The 27,422-nt window shown below is 45.6% G+C and overlaps 1 pseudogene; it reads right to left on the reverse strand.

Annotated features, from left to right (window-relative positions):
* Positions 1 to 5,013: 5,013 nt before the first annotated feature.
* LOC144163813 (uncharacterized) lies at positions 5,014 to 23,965 on the reverse strand (annotated as a pseudogene).
* Between the last annotated feature and the right edge of the window lie 3,457 nt (positions 23,966 to 27,422).

Consider the following 27,422-nt stretch of genomic DNA (forward strand, 5'->3'; position numbering starts at 1 on the left):
CGTGCATTGTAGTGTACGCTTAGCGCCTGTAGTAATTCCTAAGCGACCCCAGCTGCACGCCGTTGGTAGTGAGTGTCTTTACTGGGATACTTGTTTTTGATAAGTGCATATTAACCAGATTTCACCTCATTGCAATTAAGCTTACCAAATTAATGTGAACACGGTAGACTTTCAGGTGCATTCGCCCACTTTATAGGTCAAGTGGACACCGACGTGCCGGCAAAAACTCGACGCTCGAAGATGAACTGGTTTATTGCAGAGATGCTTAAAGACCTAAAATGAAAGCGCATCTCTGCAATAAATTTGTTCATCATTCAGCTCTGCATGTGTGTTTTTGTACACAAATGTGGCAATAAATGCCTTACAAACCAGACACCCCACTCTCTCCTTGCAAAGAGAAGCCGCAAAACGCAGCTAGGACATTCACCACAGCAAATATTTGTGTTCACGTGGTGTAAACAGGCGAAACAAAAGTTATTTGAGCTTTTTATATGGGGATTTAAAATATACGGGTCTGTGACACCATATGAAATCCCTATATGAAAGAAGCCCTATATGTTTCCCCCCATAACCCCTTATACCCATATCCAATATTGCCTTATATATGGGCCCCGTAAGATCCCGTATATGGTGTTTTTTGGTAGGGGTGTGCGTCATGAGGTAGACATCCTGCTAGTGGGCGGATTTTTCACGCACTTCCGGCCAAGAGATGTGTCGTCTGCTTAGCGTCGGCTCGCCAGCTGATCTGCCAGCGGAGTGCCGGAGTGCTTGGACATTTTACGACTATCCAAACAAGTGTAAACAAGCGCTTAACCATTCGTAGTGAAGGCAACACGGCCATAACAAGACATGGATATTATCTTGCCTGACTACGTTGCATAAAGAAAGTGTTTAAGCTCCGTGGGACTTCTTTAGTGCCATCTCAGAGAACCGCCTGAGCCGAATTCCCAGGTTTGACACATATATTTTATTAAACTTCAAAACAATCCAGAGATGCGTTTGGAACGAACACAACGTCTCAACATGCCTTGCAAGTCTGAACCGCGATTGACCGACGATCGGTTGCCTCGTCCTGCCTGTCGTAAATTCGGCGCTCACCTCGCGCGCAGTTTGCTGGGACGATAAGCAAGTCACTTACCCTGGCGCGCAATCCAAGCAGGCTTTTAGCCACGCACACTGCACATACCTCATGCGAGGTTGATTCTTACGTCGCTCGAAAAAGATAATCCAGACCATGGGAAGCACTATCCCCCCGCAGAAGCACAACGTCGCATTTCATCGCGAAACAAACGAGTCCACAACACACACAAACACACATCGCCCTATCGAAAAAACCCTTATGATTTTTATATGGGCCCCATAAAATTCATATGGGCCCGTAAGAATTCATATAGGAAACCATATGAACTTTTATGGGCCCATATGATACGGACCCATAAGAAGTCTAACCACATATGAATTCTTATGGGCCCATATTAGACTCCCATATCGCATCTTACGGGCACATATGATACGGACCCATAAGAAGTCTAACCCCATATGAATTCTTATGGGCCCATATGAAATCTCCATATGGATTCTTACGGGCATATATTGTACGGTCTCATAAGGGATCGATCTCTATACGAAATATACGGGCTTGTTTCAACCACCATTCAGGTTTATATGTGGTTCACGAAGTCATGTGGGGGCATACGGGGCACCATGCAGCTTTCTGTGGAACTTTCTGTGAGTGATATAAAGCTATACACAGACCCACGTTGTTACCACACTGTTGCAGATCGGGCCCGTAAGGTTGTAAATGTTTTAACACAAATTAAAATTCTTGTTCTACATGGGCAATAATTGTGGACCAAAAGTATACATTTATTTTTGTTCACTCTCATAATGATATTGCAAACAGCGCATTAAATATGTGCACCGTACCCAACTGATTCCCTGTCACAAACGGCCGGCCAGGCCCTCAATTTTTCGTTCGGGCGGCCAACATGACTGCGGCCATTTTTCGTCGCGCTTCTGGACCTGAGTCTCCCCGTCCGCTTTTCCAGCGTTTATTTGTTTGTTTCTTTCTCCTGCCTTTCGTTGGCGCTGCTCCGAAGAGGGCACGCGGCGGAGTCGCGGGGCCCAGGGAGAGAGGGAAACAAAGGTGCTGGACAAGGGGGACAAAGGTGCGGAACCGCCGCGGGCGATCGGGCGAAGTTTATCGGGGTTCGAGCGGCTCAGCGGGGGCTCGGGGCAGTCGGGCTGGAGATTTTTCAAGGTGCAAGACGCTGGGAAGGGTCCGGCGGTGGCGCGGCTTTAGCGAAGTCCGTCGTTAGGCCCACGGCGGGACGACCAGCGCCTCTTCTACGGGAAGGAGTTCGCCTCGTCCTCGTGGTAGTCGTGGGTATCAAGGCCGACCAGACCTCGCACACCGGATCCCCAAAAAACGTAAGCGGCTTCCCGGCGAAGCCGACTCGACTTCGCCGTGACTTTCCGTCCTTGGACTTGCGGTAACCCATAGACACGCGTAGCGTTAAGACGTATGCCTCCTCCTGGTTTTTCCTGTGTCGCGCCCAGCTTTTGATCAGACCTAGCTGCTAGGTTTTTTTTGTGTGTTGCATAGTGTTAGGATATAAGCCCCTGTGTCTCTGTATTACCCCACGGTGTAATGTTTTTTTTGGTTGTCAGCTGTCTAGTTAACGCCGTGCGTTAGCCGACCGGCATGCACGTGCGCACATTGTAGTGTCCGATTAGCACCTGTAGTAATTCCTAAGCGACCACAGCTGCACGCCGTTGGTAGTGAGTGTCTTTGCCGGGATACTTGTTTTTGCAAAGTGCATATTAACCAGTTTTCACCTCATTGCAATTAAGCTTACCAAATTAATGTAAACATGGTACACTTTCAGGTGCATTCGACCACTTCATAGGTCAAGTGGACACCGACGTGCCGGCAAAAACCCGACGCTTGAAGATGAACTGGTTTATTGCAGAGATGCGTAAAGACTTTAAATGAAAGCGCATCTCTGCAATAAATTTGTTCATCATTCAGCTCTGCATGTGTGTTTTTATACACAAATGTGGCAATAAAAGCCTTACAAAGCCGAAACCCCACTGTCTCCTTGCAAAGAGAAGCTGGAAAACGCGGCTAGGACATTCACCACAGCAAATATTTGTGTTCCCACGTGTAAACAAGCGAAACAAAAGTTATTTGAGCTTTTTATATGGGGATGTAAAATATACGGGTCTGTGACACCATATGAAATCCCTATATGAAAGAAGCCCTATATGTTTCCCCCCATATCACCATATCCCCATATACCCATATCCGAAAATGCCATATATATGGGCCCCATAAGATCCCATATACGGTGTTTTTTGGTAGGGTCGCACACACACACTATGGTCCCTAGAAAGATTGGCTAGTCGGCCGTTCGCCTGCCGCGAATAGGGCTCCTTCGTGATGCATGCAGCGGCGGCGCTGCAGACAATCGGAGCACGGCCGGCTAGTGCCGGCACATGCAGCAATGCAGCGGACGGCGCTCCGCCGTGCTGCCTCGGTAGGTCTCGGCGATTTCAGCCGATTTAACTGCGCGTTTTCCGCCTCACTTCGTTTCAGTCTACACAACAGATTAGCGAAATAAATGTGCTCTCACGAATACGAAGAGTATTTACCGAAGCATGTATTGATTGGAGTACGTTTTCGCCTATTATGAACGATCGAGCCAAACCACGGAATCGTGACGTTGCGCTCTATCCTCCATATCCTCTTCCGGGTGAAAGGTTTTCACATATGCTCGGGGGCATCGAATACACTGTCGGCACGGTATCTTTTGCCAGCTGTGGCACATCACGCGGATTTTACAGTACGGTACCTAACAAAGAAGCGTTGTTGTGTATACCCCCCCCCCTTCCGTACACTGCCATGGATATATGTAAACGCGTGAAAATATTTGCGCGCATGTGGTGTGCGGGCGCTGCGTAAATTCCTTTGTGGCCCTTCGGAACCAGCCCGAGCTCTCCATTTGCGATTCAAATATATGCTTGAACGGGATCTGACCAATTTGCATCGTACAATAAATAGGCCCCATGCACGTCTTCGCTGCCTTTTAGTTGGGAATATTTGCTAATTTTAAATGCAGAATAAAAATATTACATGTGTACGCATGCATATAACGTAATTTGTCACTTTCAGTCAAGATGGAGAAACTGGGGTACAATGAAACCGTTAATTTCTCGCGCCTGTAATTTGTGCGAATTTCACGATTTGGAAAATTCGCTAACTTGAGGGCACGCGCAACTTATCTTGAATAAAATCAAGCGGCCGAACAATAACAGCGCCTGCATTCTTCATGGAACAGGGCTTTTTATTTTTCGATCGCCCGCATATTCGGAGTGAATCGCGAGACGCACGCGAGGAAAGCAAGAAGGGAGAGTAGTTGTGTTATGGCGAATCAGTTTAGTTGCGCCTGTTTGAATTTATGAAGATAAGTTCTGGAGGCTTATTAGGACCAATGACTATTTGCCTTGCTTTAACCCCCCCCCCCCCCGAAACATTTCGGAACAGGTTTTTTTTTGGTAATGCATTTGACTAAAGCTTTTTTCCCATTTTCTAGAGCTAGCCTGGGCGGCTGCATGCCGACCTCCGTCAATGCATGACGGTCGGGGATAACCCAATAGTTTTCCCATCAGTTGGAACAAACACTGCGTCTGGCGCCCTTAGGCTGTTTTTAAACGTGATCTTAACACGGTCGCCACATTGCGCGAAATAAGGTTACTCTCGTTTCTGCACTACATCCTTCGGTCTCACTCGAGAAGGTCAGCGGCCGAAAATAGGCTCCGTAGCCCCATTCGTGAAACGTTCGCGCCGCGAAAATAAACGGTCTTATAGTAAATATATTGCAGCTTCAAATGTGATCTGGTGTACATTTAGCCGTTGAATTTCACCACTCTATGCGGGCCGACAAACCCAGATGCGCGCCCGCTTTAGGAGGCAGTAGCGCGTGGCACAGGCCGGCCGGCGGCCGCTCTCGCTCAGACCGCTCCGGCGCCCGTGTTGCTCGCAGCGCCCTCTGCGCGGTGCTGTGCGTGCATCCGCGTCGCGAACATGCCTCCCCATAGAGAAGGTGGGGGGACGCACACTAGCAAATATTTGTAGGGACCATACGCGCTCACAGCTTTGGTCGCTGGCTTGGCGTAGCTGCAAGCTTCGTTCGGACAGTCAGCGATGTTAAGACGATACAGATCTGCGTGAGGGCGACGTGCTAACCACTCGACGTATTTAAAAACAAAGGGCAAAGAACTTGGTTCATCGGAAGCAAATTACTGTGCACAGAAATGCGCAACCGTGCATGGCTGTCGCGCTACTTGCTGCCATGTTGGAAACGCAAGGGGCCTTGGGTACGCACGCTATTTTGCTGAAATAGCGTCCGCTATTCTTCCGTCCGCTAAACAAAGAAGCTACTTAACGTACGGCGCATGCGCAGGGCGAGCGATGCAAAAAATAGCGCTGGCTAACTGTTTGCGTACGGCGGCGTACGTTATTCTAAAACTCTATATTACTACCGTTCACAAGATATGGGTGCAGCTTGTCAGAACACGGGTGCACGCTGCTCGAGAGCGGTGCTGGTTTGCTCTGCGCCTCCCCGTTTATCGCCACAGATAAAGCGATCCGAACCGGCGCATTTTGCGCACGGGTTCTGTATTGGTTTAAAATGTCTTTTTTACATGCCGCCGGAAGGAATTACCACCGCTGCAAAATAAAACTTCGCTGTTTTCGACTGCACAAATCGCCGGCAATTCATAATGTTTTTTTTTGCGATAGCACGACGTAAGCAATCAGTGATGTGCTGCACCTACACACTAAGAAAAAAGGGGGTTCTTGTGACCTTCTTCGGGGGGTATTTACACGCCACAGAATTGACTCTTGCGCGACTCCATTTCGCCGAGTCACGCCACTCTTTTTCAAAGGCGGTCAAGCGGACCCCATCACAGTAGAGTCAGAGTAGAGTATGTGTGACTACCTTCGTAGAGTCAGCACCGTCTGCCACGACCCTAACCTAATGAAAAAAGAGGGTCACAGGACTCCTTCCTGATGATCATCGCGACACTGTAGCAAGAGTTGTGAGGACGCCCCTTTTATGATGAGTCCCGTGATGCTTGTGGTAAAAGAGTCGTGGAAGTGTATGGGTGACCATCCAAGAGATGGTCAGTGCTACTGCCAGTGGAAGCATTGCAGTACATGTGCAAATCTGATGCAGGTGGTCAAAACAGACCCCCTAGTTACCCCTATTGCCTTAATGGAGTCATGATTGTTGCTTTATGATCACTACTCCTTCTTGAGGAGACACAAATCTCATGGCAGCCAGTCAAGTACGTCTGTCACTTTGTGAAACAAACAGTCATTGTAATCATTAAGAGACTTCTCTGGTTTGTGTGGAAAACATTGACTTAGCTCACATAACTGCAATTTTAGCCCACATGCATGTAGCTTTAACAGCTGTTTCATACAAATACATCAAAGCAAACCAAAAGCATTTGAAAACTAGTTTATTAAAGACGAATGTGTTACATATTTGAATGAAAAGCCTGGTTATGGTATCACAGCTGTTTTAAATCACAAAATAAACAGCAGATACCTTAAAAATAATAGATACAGAAAGTATGTTTCACTGTTTGCTATGGCTTGTCACAACAAAGGTTTGCTAGACTAACAGGAATGATACTGAATCACAACAAGTTTTGTGTTAACCAGCTTTGCATACCTGCTGGTGCAAGGTTAAAGTTGTGGGAAAATAAATTGCAATAATTTTAAAGGCTTGTTTTCTGCTTGCTGTTTTTCCAAGGCAGACTTCTTACATAAGAAGTCTATGAAGTCAATCCAGAAATCTTCACAGGGTGTGCACATGCGCTGAAAGGTGTCCTCGGGTCCTCCCGTCGCGGACCAGGCCTTGTCTCGGACCTGCCAGAAATATCAATGAAAAGAAATAGAACGATAAGACAAAAGCAAAGTGAAATTGTAGCCGGCAGAGTAAAATCATCAAATACAGGCTAGCTGCTCAGTGCCTGACAAAAAAGAGGGCGAGGAACACACCTAATGCTATTTCATTTCCTTGCTTCGCCGTTTCCCTTTTGTTATGAAATGTTATGTATGGGGGAACATATGTATAATGTACCAAGTTACATATGGACACCCCAGAAATGCAAAGGCTTCAAAAATTACTGCATCCGTAAAGAGGATCTTACGCTTCCAGGGAGGGAGACTAAGAATTTAGGAGTGCAAAAAGGCCACTACTCCCCACTTTTCATGGTATAAAAATATCTATGTAAAGCATAAAAGCACAAGTAACACCTGCTGCACAAAGGGCATGCTCCATACTGCAAATCACAGGAGGGGGACAAAGTCTAACTCAACCTGTTCAGTAAAAATGAAAAGCATTAGGCAAGTTGGTAAATAGATTTAAAAAAGTCAAGTCCAAAGCACATGACAAAGAAGATGATACTACGAGCACTTGCTTGCAAATAAGTTTATTGAATGCATCGTCTCAAATAACACCCTTTAATAGTAGGCTGCACAATGGTAACAAAAGAATCTTAGCGAGGTTTCTAAATACTCAAGTTCATTGCCATACAGGTTCACTGTGCTCTTTTTCTTGACATAATAAACATCCAAGAGTTCCCAAATCAGTGCTTTAGCTTCTTTCAGCAGTCAAACGTGGCCCAAGAAAGGCTTGTACTTGCATGATTCGCCATGAGTGGGTACATGCCAAAAGCCTCATTGCCAAGATACAACTAAGATATCGGCTTCTCCAGATGAGAACGACACATCATAGATCACCCCCCAATCTCTGCGCAAAAACCGCTAGGTGTGCTGCTTCCTGCGCTTTTCTTTTGCATTTAAGCGTGATAGCAATTTGCCTGAACCTTCTATCTACGTTTCACTGATTAACGTTCCTACTTTTTTAAGTTATTCAAAAAGACTGACTATATTGTCTACTCTGCATGCAATGTATCCCCGCCGTCTGGTTTTTTCCTTCAACAGTTGTTAGCTTAAGTGAAAGCATGAAGCACTAAATAACGCTTACAGTTATAGTTATCGAGATCACACTTAATACTGATGGAAAAGAAACCGAAGTTGTCAGTACAAAGGGCACCACTGCCTTGTTGCGTGCCCCGGTTTCTGCATGTTTTTAATGGCCACAAGAAAATAAAATTTTAAACCACTTGCCTCTTTGAATTATGTTAACGCATTTAGTTTAGGTACCCTTATTTTTTAACTTATCATATAATTAAATTTTGCACAAAACTTGTTCCAAAGTTTATAATGCACTGGATGGGTTTTTCTGCAAGAGTTGTGAGGGATGCAGTAAAGCTAACACTACAACCTTGAGGAGACATGCCACAATAATTAGTTTCCCTATCCTAATTTATTGACTTTGAATGTCCAACTTTTCGTTCTTAAACTTGTCATGCACTAGAAGGGCTACTCTGCACAAATTGAGAGTGATGCACTACAGCTGACACAAGAGTTGATCTCAACTCTTTTCAGCAAGATTTGTTGAGGGGCTAGTTGGTCTGATACTTGAAAAGCCATGAGTAATGCGCTTCGTCCTGTTGTCTCCTCTTGGTGTCGTCGTTCCGCGCATTCCTCATGGCTCTTCAACTATTTTGTTACCGCATGAAGTGGTCCGTTTTTAGGGCTGAAAGATGATATTTTTTCTGCTAAATGTGTTGGTTAAGCACATGGTGCAGCGGCAAAAAATGCGGATGATTCAACGCCCTTTCTACCACCAGCTGTATAATGCTGGCATAAATAATGATTGCAAAAAATATCCAAATCAAAATTTCTGTCAACGTACAGAAAAATGAAAAAAACGTTCTGTATAACAAACCACCAATAGTGGAAAAGAGTTAGAATACACATTTTGAAGTGTCACATGTAAAAATCCTGTCCGAGAAAAAATTCAGGACGGCAAATTGAGTACTACTACTTCGGCTTAACCACGTCTCATGGTTAGGCCGAACATTCGTTCCAAAATACAATTTTGGATTGTTTTCTGAAATGGGTTGATAATATTAGAGGCCCAACTTAGTCCCCACGTAATGTAACAACAACTTATTAATGACTGCAGCAAGCACCAGATTCACGGCAAGCAAAAGATGCACAGAAATCCGTTTGGAATTGAAAACCAAACTCGGTGGTGCATTTTTGATGACATTCTGATCATAAATTATCTACCAGAACTTTTAATTTCTGTTTATTGTAATCTTCTGACTCGCTAGGGTAGACCTGCTTGCACGAATAAGTTGCGATGCACTAGAATTGTGCCCAGCAGGCTTTCGCACGACGAAAAGAGTGCTGCCTAACATTTTCAAAAACACACTATGGCAAACCTTTTGGAGACTGCCAGAATAGACAGTTTCAGTAAGAAGCAACACTAGACCTCCTTTTGGAGGTCCAGTGTTGCTTCTGAAAGTGGATGAAAGCATCGCACTAACAAAACTGGCCAATAAAAAGTTGGCAGTGTTCTAGGCTGATTGGAAATCTCTCCTTGTCTGAACTGATATCCGGTGACTTGGTGTTATTTTTTTACTTTCAGCTGGAGCTGTTGTCGCAAATGTAGGGCATGGGTGGAGCAATGTCACAAAAGGCGTTTTTTTTTCGTGGAATAGTAGACGGCGACAGGGGTGCTATGGAAAATCGGCTTGAAGTAGGGTAACTGCGTAATAGCACGAAATATGAAGGTTGCAACCCACAAACAGAAGGGAAACTGCTGGAAAGTGGCTGAAAATGCCAGGTCCACTTGATACACATGCGGGGAACCTTCAGAAATAAGCTTTAGCAAAATAAACCATACCTTTCTCCGAACCAAAGCTCAGTAGTGGAAAGCTGGTGCCATTCCGAGGTAATTATCATCTGTCACCGTGGGATTGCAAAGCTGGCAACATGATTTCGTATTTGACTTGCTGTGAGACTTTTTATCAAAAAAAATTCATGGTAATGCAACATGACCAGAAGCCGCATGCTTTTTGTCAAGCGCAGCCGCCACGCTCCCTTCTTAGAAAACATACTCACCTCAGCTGGCAAAAAACTTTTCCGAAAATCTCAAGGTTGTCTAAGCGGAAAAATTCAAACCAATTTTAAGGTTCAGTGCCTAGACTAACCACAGGGGTGCATGAGAAACAACTACAACATCACAAAATCGGCAATATAAAGCACCAATCACCGTAGATCAATGCCGTATATTGCCGATATCTATGTTGTCATTTCTCTTGCACCTAACGAATCCCACTGGTTAGTCTAGGCACTGCAGTTTTGAAATAAGTTTTAATTTTCACGCTCTGGCTATACTGAGATTTTTGACGGCGTTTTATGAGAGTTGAGAAGCATTGTTTTTTTGATAGGCGCAGTGGCTGCTACGCTAGACAAAAAAGGATGTCATTTATGGTTACGCTGCATAACCATTAGATTTTTTTATGAAAAGGATCCCAGAAAGTCAAGTATCCAATGATGTCGTGAGCTTTGCAATCCCACCGTGTATAAATGTGAGAACTACAAGAAAATGACACCAGCTATTCGATAGTGAGCTTTTGGTTGGAGAACGGGTAGCTTTTTTCAGTCGAAAAGTATTTGTGAAGGTCTCGGCATGTCTGACAAGTGCACTTTGCATTTTCAGCCCTTTTGCAGTAATTTGTTTCATTTCTGCATTCCGCAATTTATATTTGGCACTACTACAGAGTTACAGAGCTTCAACCCAATTTTCCTCAACGCCTTCGTCGCCCACTACTGTTCCTAAAAAAAGCATACCGTTTCTGATTTCACTTCACCCATGCCTTACTTGTGCAATAACAGTTCCAGCTGGAATTCAATAGATAACATCAAGTAATCGGACATCGGTTAAGACAAGGAGAGAGAGCTTCAAATTGGCTTCAAGTTTGATTCTGTACGAGGATATTTTCAGAGGTCTAGAGTTGCTCCTCAGTAGAACTACGTATCATGCGAGAGTCTGCAAGAAGTTTGGTATTGTTTGTTTTTGAAAATGTTAGGTGGAGCTGCAAAGCAGGAAGGCTCATGGAGCTGAACGCCGTTTTTATTTTTCACGCAACCGCTACTCGGGGATGTTAGCTGGGCACTGCTCCAGTTCATTGCACCTCATTCCTGAAAGCAGGGTTAGAAAAGCGATCCAGAAGATTATAATAACCAGCAAGTGAAAGCTTCAACAGCTGCGTGATAGTAAACTGACAGCGAACGAGTTTTGTTGTCAGCCCCAAGCAGTTTTTGTCCCATCCCATATTTTTTCCTGACCATCAATGCGATGTCAACAATTGACAAGATGTTTCTACATCGTGTAAGGACAAATTAGTGCCTGTAATAATGCTAAACCGCCAGATTGTTTTTTTTAGAAATCCATCCGAAATTGCACATTTTGAAAAAGACCACATCTGGTAACATTGCTTTCATATCTGACAAATTGTACCGGGCAACTAAATTTTTTTCCAGGATGTGTTTTTGTAATGTTTGGCAAAAATTATACTCCAAGCTTATTAACCCTTTCGGCCGTGGCGTCGTCATTTGACGACACAACACATAATATCCTCTAGCGCCTTAACAACAAAACCAAAACTGCTAGTTTTCAGGCGGAGGGTTGTTCAAGGATGCCTCTTGCGATAGACACTAGCATTGTTGTGATTTCGCGAGGCTGGACGATATGAAAAAGACGAAGCTTCAGTGGACATAGGATATGACGAACGCGCGGGTAAGGAAACAGAAATTCCGGTTCGTCAAAATGTCTTTAAATCTGTAAATACTTGGATTACCAGCTTTATATTTTTTATGTAAGATCAGGGTATCATAGGCTTTCCGAAAAAATAAAAAAAAAACTTTTTTACAAAAAAAAACTTTTAATTGCCTAATGACCTAACTAATTAACGTGCCTGTAAATTCCTAAATACTTGCACTATTAGCTTAATTTTTCATTTCTGTGCTTCTGATGTCCAAAGATGCACAAAAAAATGCATAAAAACAATTAGCGCTTGAAATAAAAAATCCAGGGCTGAAAGGGTATTGGCGAATACATTGGCGACTACACAACTTCTTTCTTATTCATTTTTGGAATGTTTAGGCAAAAACTGATTTTGTTAATTTGCTAATCTGCTCTTGTTGGAAAGGGCATCGAATAATCGGCATTTTGAGCTGATGCAGAATGCGCCTCATCAATACGTTTACACAAAAATGTTTTGTTAGACTCCAAAAATTGGTGGACTTTCTGCGGTAAAAAGAAAGTTACCATCCTGTCTGCGTGCCATATTTTGAAGTCTTTCCTTGGCAGATATCACCGTTAACGCCACAAGTAGTGTACTTAGCGAGCATCGCAATGCATACGGCAGCTTCTGGATGTTCGGACTGCCTCGAGCGTTTCAGTGTTGGGGACAGGTTTCAGTAGTGGGAAGCATCGTTTCGTTCACAGAAAAAGAATTACCTTTTAACTCTAGCTTTAATCGGCTGCCATGAGACAAATTCAACCAAGATATTTTTTGTGGAAATCTGTTAATAAAGACAACTGTTTTTCTAGTGGTTCATTTTATTCATGACTACGTCGACTGATGGTGTTGAAATCGCGACTGTGTGAGATATTTTTATGAGTTGAATGAAGGAGCTTTAACCTAATTGCTTGTAGTATTAGCATGACAAGGCCGATCTGGAAAACCTTTTTGTGAGAAACGAGCGTTATCGCTGCCAAACTAGCGTAAAAAATTCAATAACCACCCACACATCAAGATATTCATTGATACCAGAGTCCGTATGGTAAATGTAGGAGGTATGTCACGGTGTCGTACTGGTGGTGTCGTTAACAAACCAGGTAGTTTTGAAGGTTGGTAGCTAGTACCTCACAGCATGCCTTTTTGTCTGCTTTTTATGGGTTTTTTTTTCGGAAGATTATTCGGAGGGAGAATATGGAGAAATCGATAGATGGTTTTTGAAGACTGGGAATGATTCCAAGAAATTTCAGCAATTTCGCTCACACAATTGCTTTTCTCAAAATTTTAAAACCATACAAACAAGCAACAGTGAGTTTTTCCAAAGCTTCTGCGAAGTGATTTCATTAGAAGTAATTACTGGTATACTTACCAGTGCTCTTCTGAAGGCTTTGACACCATTTTGATTCAGCAAAACCGGCCGCAGGACGGCGTATCCACCCCTCTTGCATCTAATGATAGAAACAGGTGAATATCACTGTGACATAGGAGCTAATAAGGGGGGGACGGGGATCAACGAAAGGGTATAGAGGAGGCCATAAGGAAAAATCCCCACAGGGCTCCAGCTTCCCAAACGCAATGTGATAATTCCTACGTTTCTCATATTTTCACAGTGTATTAACAGTTGCTTTATTATCAGGGTCTCTACTTCCACACTACTTTCATTTAGCAATTTGTGAAGTGGAACTGGATCACATGTTTATGAAAAACGCTTAATTGCTGTAAACAAACAGATGACAACGCCAGCACTGTTTCCACAGCAAGCAAGCAGTAACACATGCAGTAAATGGTCCATAAAGACTGAATACAGCTTTGTTTAGTTGGAAAGAACTAGCCTTTCGGTACTCACTCGGCTTTTTCTGAGCCGAAAATACATTATTTAGCCGGAAATCCGCAAGCAACACAGAATATTTTCGAATTTCTCACTGAGGCTTTAGCATGAGAGACTCAATATAAGATAGCACTAAAAAATGTCGACAGACAAGAGTCTTCTGCCGGCCCTGCTACATTAGAGTTGGCACGCTGGCGCTTCTCCACCACGTCCTCTTAGGTGTTGTCCTAGCGTTTTCTGGGCATGTGTTCGCTTCGAGAGTTAACGCTTCAGACTACTGCCCTGGTCGTTGAAGGGTGGTAAACGGCTTCTTCTTTTGTTGTGGCCCACAAAAATGATTAAAAATAACATCAGATGTTCATTATGCACAGCAAAAGTTGCCGCAATTGAAGACAGAAGCCACACCGCGCATAGTGAGCTCTGTCTAGAACAACTTCGACCTATTCTGATTATTTTACTTAGATTTTGTTTACACGGTAGGCCATATTTATCCCCTCGCACCAATTTGAGGCCTCCGAGAAGGCGTTGTTGCACTCTTCCCTTCAAGTTTCCGCTGTTCTATTGCTCCATTTGTCAATTTCTGCTCTTAAGGCTGACCAGTGCTCCTTTTTTTCTGTCCCTAATTTTACCCTCTCCCTGTCTCCTTTGCCTTTGTGCTGTAGAGAATAACTGGTTTGCATGTTTTAATTTTTGTTGGTTACATTGCTCACAAAACCGGAGGGTGAAAAAAATTTTCCGAACTAGCGTTGGCCGTGCTCGACGTTATTTTAGTCTAATATTGCCTTGAGGAAGCTCTGTCCGCTGATCAAATCTGTCTGAATATTCAAATCCTCGTTAGGGTTTCTACAGCTGTTGTATAAAAGTTTTGACAGGATTCCTTCACCTGCTTTATGTCTGTACATACCAAGCACACACACACCTAATTTATAGGAGACGAAATATCAGCTGCATCAGCCCATAAAACAAGTTAGTTTCGGTATGCCTGAATAAGGGATACGTTGCCTCGGTGATACAGCATTAGTAAGACAGACACAAAGTAGAAAGAAGAGTTTATCTGACATGAGTGACTTAGCACAAGAGAAATCAGGTGTACGTTTGAGAGGAGACAGTTGGTGAAAGGGAATTCATGTGTCGAAATAGTTCTTTTAAGTGAAGAAACGGGGCGGGGAGCGGGAGGAACTGGATAGTGACACCGCATGACTTCCGGTGAGGCTTTGGTAGACATAAGCAGGAAGACAAGTACGACAGTCCATGACTAGTATGTTATCAAAGCATGACATGCACAGGCAGGGCGATATAAAACAATACATCCAAGAGCCCCACTTGCAAGAATATCAGCCTTATGTTCTTCGTCCGGAGATGTCCACTTCCTTAGCCTCGTAATTCCCTCAAGAACATTTATTGTTGCAAGAACTGCTCTTGGACTTGTTAATTTTTTTATCGCACTACCTGGGCGTGTAGAGATAAGAGCACTGGACTTCCTGTACCACTTATGTCCTTAATAATGTCTCCTAAAACATCACTCGAAGTACTGCAGCATCACAATCTAGCACCGTCCGACGCCCTTTCTGAAATGAAAAAAAAAATATTGACAAATGGCTTCCCTTTCCCCAATTGGCTCCTCTGAAAACCACCTGCAGCAACACCTGGTTTGTGCTTTGCAAACTCGCTCTTGTCAAATCAACTTTCCTGGCACACACTGCTTCTCTCTCGCCAACCGTCTTAGGCATGCCAAAGATAACCGGTGTTGCTCGGGTTGAGGCTGCTCCTCCAGATTTGTCTCCAGTTTTCTCCCTAACTTGTAATCTCCATCATTTCATATGTATGTGCATGTGTCGGCACATGACGGGCATCTCATGTCACGTAAAGGAAATATCAAAACTAAAAATATTGTTCTGTTCTTGGCTAGACGAAGGCAGTAGTCAACCGAGACGAGCAGGCCATGTTTATTGGGCACCAAATGTTAGTCGAAGAAGACGGAAGGTTAGGCGCGGCTTCTTATAAGCGATAGCCGCAGCAAAGAACAGGGCAGATAGTGGCACTCCCTGAGCGGGCGCATGCGCAAGGACAGCGGTACAAATGACACAACATCCCTTCCCCAACACAAGGTTCATTAATCGATGCTATGGCTTCTAGCGTTCCGGGGGCTGTCTTTTCTGAGTGCTGGGTCGGAGCACTCTTTCGGAATCCTTGTCCCTCTCCGTTTCTGATGCACGGGCTTCGGGATAGCAAAACCTGGCACGGAGGCCTGGTCTCCGGACGTGGAGCCACGGGAAGCCATTGGCTTCACCATAGCCGGCTGTAGGACTACGGTGTCCTCGGTCGAGGGCTGACTCGATGCCGGCTGGACCGCCTTGGTAACCGGGACCGGCATGAGTTCCCCTGGAGCTGCGGTGCTTGCGCCGCCCGGAGTCGCGAGTGCGATTTGTTGGTGTGCCATGGGATTCCAGCCGTCCGGAAGCTCACATTCCGGGGCCGAATGGTACCTCTGGGCCTCCTGGATTGTACATGGGCGTAAGTCATCGGCATGAACATAGCACTCCTCTCCTCCCGTAGACACCACGCATCACTCGCATGAGCACGGTTCCTTCGAGCCATCGGGCGTCACCCGGGCGCAAGCCTTTCACCAATACGCGGGAGCCTTTACTGAATTCTCTGCAGCCTCCTCGAGTTTGGTTCGCCGACTATCTTATTTGTTCCAATTTTTCGGTCATTCTTGTCTCCATATCTGAATGCAACAGGCTCAACTGCGTCCTCGGCTTCTACGGCAAGAACCGTTGCGCTGGTGTTTCGTGTGTGGTAGCGGTTGGGGTGTTGCGGTACCTCAACAGAAACTGGTCAATGCGATGCTGGAGAGTATTTGTTTCCCCAGTCCGGTGCTCGTCGAGGACCTGTTTGAAGAGATCTCTTTGTATGGTTTGCACACACCGTTCAGGACTGTCGTTTGGTGCTGTATGATAAGGAGGCGACTTCACATGCCGAATGCCATTCCTGCTCAAAAACGTTGCAAACTGAGTTGACGTGAACCATAGTCCGTAACCACAACTTCCGGCAAGCAGCGAACACACTACGCAGTTTTTCCATCGTCTTTTCACTGTTCGTCGTTTTCATCACAAACATTTCCACCCACTTTGAATACGCGTCCACCAGCACGCGATACCACTGTTGCTCCCGATACGCGAAGTCCAAATGCACTCTCTCCCACCTTCGCGTCGGCCAGCCCCACGACGACAATGGGACGCTGGGTGCTGAGTTTTGCGCCAGTTGACACGTCACACACTCTTTCAGTGCTCGTTCTATGTCTTGAGTTAACCTCGGCCACCACACGTCACTTCTAGACAACATTTTCATGCGGGTCATTCCCAGGTGGCCCTCACGAGCCGCCTTTACATGAATGCGACAAGTGGCGTATCGCATCGCCTCGCATCAATTTTCAAGCGCATCGCATCCATGTAAACTGGGCTAATGCGCTAGGAAAGCGCGTCGCATTAATGCGCCAGACAGGGGTGGATTGAGGCGCGTAAGTCGACTTTCGAAGTGCATGTAAACGCGAGCGCATCGCATTAGGAATTATGCCGACAAGAAAACTAAGCCCTGCCAACGCAGCTTTGCACTTAAAAACGTCTAAATCGAGTGTAAGACGCCGGAAAATGCGAGTCGTGAAAAAGAACAAGAACTAGCCGTGTCGGAAGCTTTGGAAGCGCCAGGAACGCTACTTTATCTTCGATGTGCGACACCGTATGGCGCCACCATCGCACCAGGGGTAATGCGGTACATGTAAACGCTAGCGCATCGCATTACTCGTGATGCGCTTGGAAATGCGACGCGCTCCTATCGCATTCTGTCGCATTCATGTAAACGTGGCTACGCAGCATTGATAACACCTTTTCACGAAGCGCAACAGGCACTATAACGCGATTTCCCCAGGTTACACAATCCTGGTCAACAGACAGTTTCCTACGCCGTACAAAATAAGGGGCTAGTGTATCGTCTGGTTCATGCGAATTCCAGCCGTTTTGAGTGTAAAACAGAACAATAGGACCTTGTCCCTTTTCGTTTCCATTCTAATCTCTTTTGCAGACAGTGGGGTTTCATCGAGCACAGAACAAAAGTTTACGTCTTCCGAATCGGGTGCTTGGCGTCAAAGGCAAACGCGACAGTGCGTCAGCATTTGCAATCTCGCTAGCCTTGCCATAAACCCAGCGGTAGTTATAGGCTGCAAGAAGCAAACCCCACCGCTGAACACGCGCTTGACATTGCGGGAACAGGCTTATCATGCGCGAGCAGGCCCAGCATTGGCTGGTGATCAGAGTATATGCTAAATGATCGACCAAACAAGTATTTGTGAAATCTGAAGTCGATGGTTGGACGGCATACCGTCTGGTCAGGTAGCATACTTCAAAACAAGAAACACAGGTCACTGACCAAGTCAAAAACAAATTGACGTTTCGGGAGCGCTACGGCTCTCTTGTTCACAATGAAAACGGCCACTGGAAGACGCCGAATTATATAGCCCCCAGTAATCTTGTGAGAGATTTGGCGTTGTCAGGATTCATGCAGCCGTCCGTCCTGTTGATTGTGTGCGGAGTTTTTTTGTCTGAATAATCAAGGACTCTAGATTCAGGCGTGTAGATATGTTGCGTTCTGTTGTCAGTATCTTGGCATGTTCCCAGTTTATCGCATGTTGAGTATTCGCCACGTGTTCCGCAATGGCGTTGGAGACCACGTTTTTCTTTCGCACGTCGTACTGGTGCTGCTTTATGCGTTTGCAAAAATTACCGGATTCGCCTATGTATACCGCTGGGCATTCGGCGCAAGCGATCCGATAAACAACACCAGGAAATTGGCAACGCGGAAGGCTGTCTTTCACATTCACCAGCTCATTGCGCAACTTGCTCGTAGGTGCGTGCGCCAGTTGCAAATTGTGCTTTCGGAAAACACGTGCCAGGGCCTCACTGATCCCAGCTACATATGGCACCGCGGCGCGTTTTGGCTTCTCTGTTTTCTGGCTTGTTACATTTTCCTCGAGTAGAGGGCGCTCCGTAACCATTCTTCTCTGCGTGTTTCTCACGAACGAAAGCGGGTAGCCGTTCTTCTTTAGGTCCTTTTCAATTGTTGCCAATTCCTTCTGGAGCACAATTTCATCGGAGCAGGTTCGTCTGGCCCGATTTGTTAATGCCATTACAACTGACCGCTTGTGACTGATAGGGTGTGCAGACTTCAAGTCCAGGTACCTTCCAGAATGGGTCGGTTTCCGGTAAACACGGAAAGTAAGGCCTTCACCGCTACGAGAAACGATGGCGTCCAAAAAAGGAAGTGAGACACTGGCCTCCTCTTCAACAGTAAATTGAATTGAAGGCCCCCGACATTAAGGTGCTCCAAGAATCGTTGAACGGGCCTCCGGTCCAGGACGCAGAAGCAGTCATCCACATACCTGAAAAACAGTTTTGGTCGTGGCTGGAAACTATCCAATGCCTTGGATTCTATGGCCTCCATTGCGAGGTTTGCCGTCGTCATGGTTATTGAGGCCCCCATCGCTGTCCCGAAAGTCTGCTGGTAGAATTCACCGTTGTAGCTAAAGTAAGTGTTTCCCAGGCAGAAACGAAGCAGCTGGCATAGTTCCGTCACGTCAAAAGGGGTTCGCTTTCCTAGCGATGGATCCTCGCTTAGACGTTGCCTGCAAGTTTCAATTGCCAGTTCAAAAGGAACGCTTGTGAAAAGGGAGCAAACGTCAAACGAAACGATGATATCATTGTCCTCCAGAGTTACAGCCTTCGCTTTCGTAATAAAGTCCGATGTGTTCTTGATGTAGCTCCCCGTCTTCCCGACCAGTGGCGCTACAATTTCGTGCAGGTACTTCGACAGAGAGCAAAGAGGACACCTCGTAAAATCGACTATCGGGCGGAGCGGCACGCCTGGTTTGTGCACTTTCGGCAACCCGTAAATGGCTGGAGCTGATCTGTTGGTACAAAGCAGCCTGAAGTACAGGCGCTTGTATGATGGCGGTAATCCCTTGAAAACTTCTGCCAGCAATTTTTGCAAGTGCGTCTGCACTATAGACGTGAGGTCCTTCGCAAGCCGGCTATAAGTGTCCATCGTGCAAGAGGCTCACCATTTTGTTGTGGTACGCTGAGCGGTCAAAGATGACGGTCACGTTGCCTTTGTGGGCAGGCAGGACAGCAATGTCGTCGTTGGAACGTAGGCTATGGATGGCTTTGCGCTCATCTTCTGAGGGGGAGTTGCGAAAAGTGCTCCTTTTTATGTGAGAGAGCACACTATGGCTTTCGTCCTAACCTCATCTCGAAGGTCCTGATCCAGCAAACGTACAGCTCCTTCCACAGCTCACGCGACCTTGCGTATGTCGGGTTTCTTCCCCTGGTTAAAATTTAGACCACGGCTGAGCAGTTTCTCTTCGACTGAAGACAGGACCTAGGTAGAAAGGTTTCGGGTTTCGAACAATGCAGTTGCCCGGTCATTCTCCTTCGTGGCTAGTAGCGCCTGCAGCTTCCTTTCTTTTGTCTTCGTATGCTGATCTTCTCTCAGACGCATTTCGTGGTTCGCAACCAATTGAACGCTTGCGAAGGCGTCGGGGGCGATGAATTCCATCTGTCGCTTTGCGAAGAATAAATCCCCCTTCAGGCGCTTTTTGGTTAGCTTGCACTCTTCGATGCGTGCTTGGAGAAGGTGACGTTCCGCTTTCGCAACAACGTGATGCCCAAAACGTGTTTTGACGGGTCCTTTGAGCCGCAAGGATCGAGGAAATGATTGGTTGTTCTTGCAGGCCAAGTTGAAATGCAGGTGCGTCGAAAATGCTGCCAATCGTCAGGAGGTGCTTATCAATCAGTGGATTCCAGTGACGGCCCTTTGACCGTATTGGTGGCGTAAGCTGGTGAAGTCGATGGTTGGACGGCATACTGTGTGGTCAGGTAGCACACTTCAAAACAAGGAACACAGGCCACTGACCAAGCCACAAACAAATTGACGTTTCCGGAGCGCTACGGCTCCCTTGTTCACAATGAAAACGGCCACTGGAAGACGCCGAATTATATAGCCCCCAGTAATTTTTAGAGAGATTTGACGTAGTCAGAATTCATGCAGCCGTCCGTCCTGTTGATTGTGTGCGGAGTTGTCTGAATAATCAAGGACTCTAGATTCAGGCGTGCAGATATGTTGCGTTCTGTTGTCAGTATCTTGGAATGTTCCCAGTTTATCGCATGTTGAATATTCGCCACGGGTTCCGCAATGGCGTTGGAGACCACATTTTTCTTTCGCACGTCATACTGGTGCTGCTTTATGCGTTTCCAAAATTACCGGATTCGCCTATGTATACCGCTGGGCATTCCGCGCAAGCGATCCGATAAACAACACAAGGAAATTTGCAACGCGGAAGGCTGTCTTTCACATTCACCAGCTCATTGCGGAACTTGCTCGTAGGTGCGTGCGCCAGTTTCAAATTGTGCTTTCGGAAAACACGTGCCAGGGCCTCACTTATTCCAGGCACATATGGCACCACGGCGCGTTTTGGCTTCTCTGTGTTCTGGCTTGTTACATTTTCCTCGAGTAGAGGGCGCTCCGGAACCATTTCTCTCTGCGTGTTTCTCACGAACAAAATCGGGTAGCCGTTCTTCTTTAGGTCCTTTTCAATTGTTGCCAATTCCTGCTGGAGCACAACTTCATCGGAGCAGGTTCGTCTGGCCCGATTTGTTAATGCCATGACAACTGACCGCTTGCGACTGATAGGGTGTGGAGACTTGAAGTCCAGGTACCTTCCAGAATGGGTCGGTTTCCGGTTGACACGGAAAGTAAGGCCTTCACCGCTACGAGAAACGATGGCGTCCAAAAAAGGAAGTGAGCCACTGGCCTCCTCTTCAACAGTAAACTTAATTGAAGGCTCCACGCCGTTAAGGTGATCCAGGAATCGTTGAACGTGCCTCCGGTCCAGGACGCACAAGCAGTCATCCACATACCTGAGAAACAGTATCGGTCGTGGCTGGAAATTATCCAATTATCAGGGTCTCTACTTCCACACTACTTTCATTTAGCAATGTTAGAAGTGGAACTGGATCACATGTTTATGAAAAACGCTTAATTGCTGTCCAATCCTTCCAATCCAATTATCCAATGCCTTCGAGGCATTGGATAATTTCCAGCCACGATCAAAACTGTTTCTCAGGTATGTGGATGACTGCTTCTGCGTCCTGGACCGGAGGCACGTTCAACGATTCCTGGAGCACCTTAACGGCGTGGAGCCTACAAATAAATTTACTGTTGAAGAGGAGGCCAGTGGCTGACTTCTTTTTTTGACGCCATCGTTTCTCGTAGCGGTGAAGGCCTTACTTTCCGTGTTTACCGGAAACTGACCCATTCTGGAAGGTAGCTGGACTTCAAGTCTGCACATTGTATCAGTCACAAGCGGTCAGTTGTCATGGCATTAACAAATCGGGCCAGACGAACCTGCTCCGATGAAGTTGTGCTCCAGCAGGAATGGGCAACAATTGAAAAGGACCTAAACAAGAACGGCTACCCGCTTTCGTTCATGAGAAACAGCAGGGAAGAATGGTTCCGGAGCGCCCTCTACTCGAGGAAAATGTAACAAGCCAGAACACAGAGAAGCCAAAACGCTCCGTGGTGCCATAGGTACCTGGGATCAGTGAGGCCCTGGCACGTGTATTCCGAAAGCACAATTTGCAACTGGCGCACGCACCTACGAGCAAGTTGCGCAATGAGCTCGTGAATGTGAAAGACAGCTTTCCGCGTTGCCAATTTCCTGGTGTTGTTTATCGGATCGCTTGCGCGGAATGCCCAGCGGTATACATAGGCGAATCTGGTAATTTTTGCAAACGCATAAAGCAGCACCAGTACGACGTGCGAAAGAAAAACGTGGTCTCCAACGCCATTGCGGAACACGTGGCGAATACTCAACATGCGATAAACTGGGAACATTCCAAGATACTGACAGCAGAACGCAACATATCTGCACGCCTGAATCTAGAGTCCTTGATTATTCAGACAACTCCGCACACAATCAACAGAACGGACGGCTGCATGAATCCTGACTACGCCAAATCTCTCAAAACATTACTGGGGGCTATATAATTCGGTGTCTTCCACTGGCCGTTTTCATTGTGAATAAGGGAGCCGTACCGCTCCCGAAACGTCAATTTGTTTTTGACTTGGTCAGTGACCGGTGTTTCTTTTTTTTGGAGATTTGTGAAATCTGCGCAACCCTAACACCACGAACACTACTGCCAATGCCTCTTTTTCGATGTGCGCGTACGCCTGCTCGGATTTACTGAGAATCCTCGACGCGAAGGCTATCGGCCTTTCCACTGGGCCTTCCTTGTAGAACCGTATAGCTCCCACTCCGTAGGCTGACGGGTCACAGACGAGGCGAAGATCCTTCGATGGGTCGTAGTGTGGTAATACCGTATTTTGAGTAAGCCATCGTTTGCTTGTTTGGAACGTTCGCTCGGCCTCACTTGTCCATTTCTACTTTGCGTTATCTCTTAATAGGTCGTACAGTGGTTTTAGTTCTGCTGATAGGTTGGGAACGAATTTGCCGTAGAAATTCAACAGCCCCAGATACACCCTGAGTTCTTGTTTATTCTTTGGGGCTGGCGATTCCTTGATTGCTACCAATTTTACGTCCGAAAACCTAATTCTGTTCCCGTCTATCACGTGGCCAAAGTAGGTCAGTGACGTATCAAAGAACTTACATTTTTCTTTTGATCCGCCACAACGGAAACAGTCAGGTGTTTCGGTGGGGTGTTCCGCTCCGTCTGCCGCTGCTGCTGGCTTGACTGAAGCTCCAGCTGCGGACTTGGCCCGGTACGTGTGGCGTACATTATGCACTTCCTCCGGTTGCCTCGTAGCTGCATGAAACTTTCTAGTCTCGGCCCGAGCTAGTTCAACACTTTTGGCAATGTCGCACGCTGTGGCAAAGGTCAATGTGCTTTTCTTGAGAAGTTCCGCTTTGGTCGGTTGGTCTTTTAACACGGCCACAAAACGGTCCCGCAGCGCTTCTTCCAGAAAGGGCCCAAATTCGCACGATGACGCCAGCGTTTTTAATTCCACGACGAATGCAGCCACACTCTCAACTTCATGCTGGGACCAGCGATTAAACCTGAACCGTTCCGCAATCACCATCCTCTTGGGGGCGTAATGCGCCTTAAGAACTGTGACGAGCTTTCTGTATTCCTTCTCCTCAGGCTTTGCTGGGGCGAGCAGGTTTTTTAACGTGAGGTAAGTCTTCTTGCCCATGACGGTCACGAATGTCGAGACTTTCAAATCATCGCTCACCTTCACGGCGCGGACGTAGTGTTCAAAACGCTCCACGTATGTTTAGAAGTCCTCGTCCTTGTCTTCGTCGAATCGCTTAAACTGGCCAAGCGAAGCCATGCCGCTGCATCGACCCGGCTTCCTCCATTCATGGCGATCCCATCCTCGTCGCCACTGTTGTATTCTTGACTAGACGACGGCAGTAGTCAACCGGGACGAGCAGACCATGTTTATTGGTCACCAGATGTTAGTCGAAGAAGACGGAAGGTTAGCGCGGCTGCTGATAAGCGATAGCCGCTGCAGAGAACATGGCAGGTTGTGGCACTCCCTGAGCGGGCGCATGCGCAAGAACCGTGGTACAAATGCACAACGATTGTATTTTTTAGAAAAAAAAATAATTAAAATCATAAAAGGTGGATTTACTCTCTCCTGCCTGTTCAGTAAAAAAAATTTTGTAAAGTTAGCTTTGTAACTGACGATGACAGCGGACAATGCTGTTGAGTATCCCAAAATACAGTGGATATATAAACACTGCACAAGTTTTTTCTATAAGAAAAAGTTGATCACAGTTGAATGAAATACAAAGCATGCAGCTACAGTGGTACTATCATTCATACGCATTTGCTCATAACAATCGGTTGTAAATGTTTGGAATTTTATCCAAAGCATAGTGAAGTAAATTACACGAAATAATTTCTTGCAAACTGCTGCATTACGTGTTCCTAGTCCGCCTCAAAACTTCAGTCTTAAAAGGTTAATTAGTTTTATACCATTTTAGATGCATAATTTACACATGATAGCTTATGCTAGCAATTAATTGTCATGTAGCTGAAAAATTTCACGTTAGGGTCATTCCACGTGAAACGTCCCAGCCCAAAAATCGACCACAGCCAAATTCATTGAAATTTTTTTTCAATGTCTCAGGGCTCCCTAAAATTTCTGCAAACGCGCAAAATGTGGTCGTAGAAAAATTTTAAATACAGAGTGAAACTATGCAGAATGGCGAATATTTTAGAACACTCCGCTTGCGTTGTCTTTGATGTGGCACCATGACTGAAGCCGTGTAAGAATTTTTGGTATTGTATTACCGAAATAAAAATGCAACAAAAGGGGCGTTTTCAGAAATATTTCACAAAGGCACCACAAAAACTTGGGCTGCAATATTCTCACCGTGCGTTGATATGGTACTTCAGTGTCTACTAACAATAATATAATTCGAATAAAGAGCGTACTGTTTAGGCAATCCGTTTACAACGATGCAACAAAATGCGTTTTTCCCAAAATTGAGACATAAAAAAGCACCAAGGCCCTCGAGGTGAAATTACATAGGATGGCTCATTTACGCATCCGCACTTCAGCTTTCAGTTTAGACAATTTCTTTCGAGTGAATTTTGTTTGACACAAGAAAAAAGATTTAAATTTCACAATGTGCCACACTTGTGTCCTCTATGAAAGAGTTACTCCAACTCGGAGCGCGTATGTGCCGCCGGCCTTTTTTGTGGCACGCAGGCGCAAACCTGGCTGTCTGCTATACGAAGATGGTTTGTGTCGCTTGACATTACCAAAAATACAACGTAAACGGCTATACTCCACCAGTCCACCACTTTTTATTTTGGGGTTTTCGCGCTCACTTCGTAGAGCTGCTGCTCATATATTTCAGAGCACAGTGCTTAAAAGAAACAAGATCTCCCTCAACTAAAATAAATTCATCATTACTCTGACGGAGCTTCGCAATATCAACCAAAAGGAAATTCGTGAATCACTGCTACCACGAGGACGACCATAAGCTGTCGGAAGAATGGAATTTCTTAGCCACTTCGGCGTTGGCAGCACACTTAAAAGTCTGGCAGCAAGCGCAAGTCTCCAGAGATATTTTGAAGATCACTTTCAAACCCGAAAGGACCTGTATGCCTAGGCTAAAAATGTCAAAGTAATAAAAACAATCTGTGTTCCAAACTCAACACTACAATAAACAATGGCACAACGTGGTTCACAATTCGTAATGGCGATACCAGTCAAAGGAGCGCAACAATTACATCAAATCGGAGTTGCTACACTTTCAACAATTAGTGTTGCCATTGAGTCCTACTCAAGCTTCTCACCAATCCTACTCAAGCTCCTCCGCTGCCCACATGGTAATGGGTTTAACTCTTCTTTCAGCGAAGTGCGCTCTGGGTCCCCGAAGGATCCCCCCTTGGGCCCCTTGTGTAAAAGAAAGTTTAACATCCACCTAAATGAAGCCATACGCTTTCCTTTGTAGCCGTATGGCTGCATTTAGATGGATGTTAAACTTTCCTTTACAGAAACTTACTCCACCTTGGGCATTTCCCCTAAATCTGAACGATTAACACCTGTCCTTCACTTCGAGTTGTTGACCAATTCGCTTTCGCGCTACTAACGACTACCCTCCTGGTTAGCTCAGTCAGTAGAGTGACTGCTCTGGTTAAGCACTGGTCCCGGGTTGAAATCCTGGACCAGCACGAATTTTTCTTCAACTGCGAAGTTTCCGAGAAAGCTGTATTGCCTTCCTTTGTAGCCGTATGGCTGCATTTAGGTGGATGTTAAGCTTTCCTTTACAGAAACTTTCTCCACCTTGGGGATTTCCCCTAAATCTGAACGATTAACACTTGGGCCCCTTCTATTTCTTATCTATATTAATGACCTCCCCTCAAAAATCGTGCTCTAATATTTATTTGTTTGCAGACGATTGTGTGATTTTTCGTACGAAAAATAGTAGTGATGACAGTGGAATCCTTCAGTCTGATCTAACCACTGTTTCTAACAGGTGCAAACTAGTCTGATGGAATTAAACAATAACAAACGTAAGGTTATGCGTGTATCCCGAACCCTAGGCATCAGTCAACGTACTACCTAAGCAACATAACTTTATAACTAGTTATATCATATAAGTACCTGGGAGTGCACATTAGAACTAACCTCAACTGGTCAACTCATATTGAACATATCATCAACAACGCTAGGAGAATGTAACCGTATTTACGCCGCAATTTTTCTAGAGACCCATCGTCACTTAAATTATCGCTTTACAAATCTCTTATACGCCCCAGGTTAGATTAGGCAGCTTCAGTATGGGATCCAAGCCATGAGAATCTAATCGCTTCTCTTGAGCTTGTTCAAAACAATTTCGTTCGATTTATCCTATCAAACTATAACCGTACTGCTAGCATATCTTCAATGAAAAGCAGCCTTTCTCTTCCCTCTTTATCATCACGCAGGAAACTTTTTCGGCTAACCATGCTGCACAAAATATATCATCATTCCACCCTGCGCAACGAACTCTTACCCCAACCACTATACATTTCTCATCGCATTGATCACCGTCAGAAGGTTGGTATTAACTATTGTCGTACAAAATCTGCCACAGTCATTCTTATCCCCTTCATCCCGCGAATAGAACTACCTTCCAGCTGAAATTGCGGGTATCACTGATAACCAATTGTTCCGAGCAGCCCTAGCCAATATTGTATATGTTGGAAATATCTGATGTGTAATCTGCTGATGTGACCACATTGTTGCGATAATACTAATTTCTTTTATCTTTCCTTTTCTTTTTATG

Source organism: Haemaphysalis longicornis, unplaced genomic scaffold (genome assembly GCF_048455015.1).
Source record: "Haemaphysalis longicornis isolate Haplotype H1 unplaced genomic scaffold, Haemaphysalis longicornis Haplotype H1 scaffold_13, whole genome shotgun sequence".
NCBI classification, from domain to species: Eukaryota; Metazoa; Arthropoda; class Arachnida; order Ixodida; family Ixodidae; genus Haemaphysalis; species Haemaphysalis longicornis.